At 47.0% G+C, this 1362-nt stretch overlaps 1 long non-coding RNA gene across 2 annotated transcripts in view; it reads left to right on the top strand.

The window, feature by feature from the left end:
• Positions 1–1339, top strand: part of LOC107182281 — a 3140-nt gene extending 1801 nt beyond the window's left edge. The window contains exons 2-3 of one of the 2 annotated variants that reach the window (XR_001512998.1): positions 208–303; positions 679–1339. This is a non-coding gene — a long non-coding RNA (uncharacterized LOC107182281). Of the gene's footprint in view, positions 1–207 lie in introns of both variants that reach the window. The other variant, XR_001512997.1, reaches the window with a different exon arrangement.
• The last annotated feature ends 23 nt before the right edge of the window (positions 1340–1362 follow it).

A 1362-nucleotide genomic window follows, 5' to 3' on the forward strand; every position in this document is an offset into this window, starting at 1 on the left:
TGGGGGGGGGGGGACAAACACTCATCTATAATGAGCACATAGTGTGTAGAAATCCCATTTCTCTCTTACAAGGGAGAGTTTATGCCATATCATTTCTGTCCTGGCACCCAGCACATATTACATATCTGAGGCCCTGCCACCCATTCCTAAGGAAAAGAAACACACTTGACTTTTCTAAAATCAACAAATCTGTGTTTGTAACTCCAGTGCAATCTGATGCACCCCAAGAGACAACCATAGCAGCCCAGGAGACTTCGACGGCAGCCCAGGAGCCAACCACCAAGCAAAGAAAAAGTCTCCTGGGTAAGTCTCTGTCTCTATAACAGATACAATCCAAAGAAATCTCTGGCAGCAGGTCTACTAGATGCCTCTGTGCACCAAGACAAGCCCAGAAAAAGCAGACATCCATTCATTCACCTGAACACAAACCACGAATGAGGTGAACACTGCACCCAAACACAGAGTCTCTGAAATAGTAGATTTTGCTGCCTGCACTATACATGGTTTCTTTCTGGCCCACTCACTTTCCTATGAGAGAGAAGCTGGGCTCCTCAGCAAAACTTCTGCACTTGAAATTTATACAAGGATAATGGGAAGAGGGGAAAAGGGGAAGAGTTGGGAACTCTCTTTAAATGACATGGCTTTTCTGCTGATGTGATTCTTCTGCTCCAAAATTAGAATCCGTGAGAGAGAAAGGTAGATCAGACCTAAAAAATGTCATTGAAAAAAGAAAATGTGGATGGAATAATTCAAAAGGCTAAAGGCAAGTGCATCCGTAGGCAGAGCCTTGTGGGAACAGGAGTGCTCACCAGCCACCAGCCAGCTGGGGAGGTGGGAAAGCTCATGCCCTCACCACCACCCTACACAGGAGATCTGGGACTACCTCAGCCCCTCTCCATTGAAATTTCCTTCATTTGGGCCTTCAAATGGCTCAAATTTCTCATCCACGTTCAAAATGCATGGTTGTCTGATACCAGATGCCCCAAGCTTCCCACTGCAGAGTCTGCTTGCTCATTTCTCTTCCTCTCACTCCTGCCCAGGTTGGGGGATAGGGCTCATCCTTTGGCCTCAGGTGAATCTAAGCTCCCTCCTCTGACTTCTGGGTCAGGCCCTCAGGGTGCAGTGAGGTTGGACAGAAGACTGAGTTGAGGATGGAATGGGTGGGTGGGGCTTTAGGCCTGTCAAGCCTCATTTGCATCCCTGCTTTCTTCCAGATGCTCTGAAGAACATATTGGATCCAACCAAAATGTTCGGTTGAGAAGCTGTAAAGAATGGGATCAGGGGACTTAACGCCTTAATCATGTATACGGCTTAGAGCAATTAACTTGGAAGCATTCAACTTGTTGTGTGCCTGTGTTCTGT

Source organism: Myotis davidii, unplaced genomic scaffold, assembly GCF_000327345.1.
Source record: "Myotis davidii unplaced genomic scaffold, ASM32734v1 scaffold5215, whole genome shotgun sequence".
NCBI lineage: Eukaryota > Metazoa > Chordata > Mammalia > Chiroptera > Vespertilionidae > Myotis > Myotis davidii.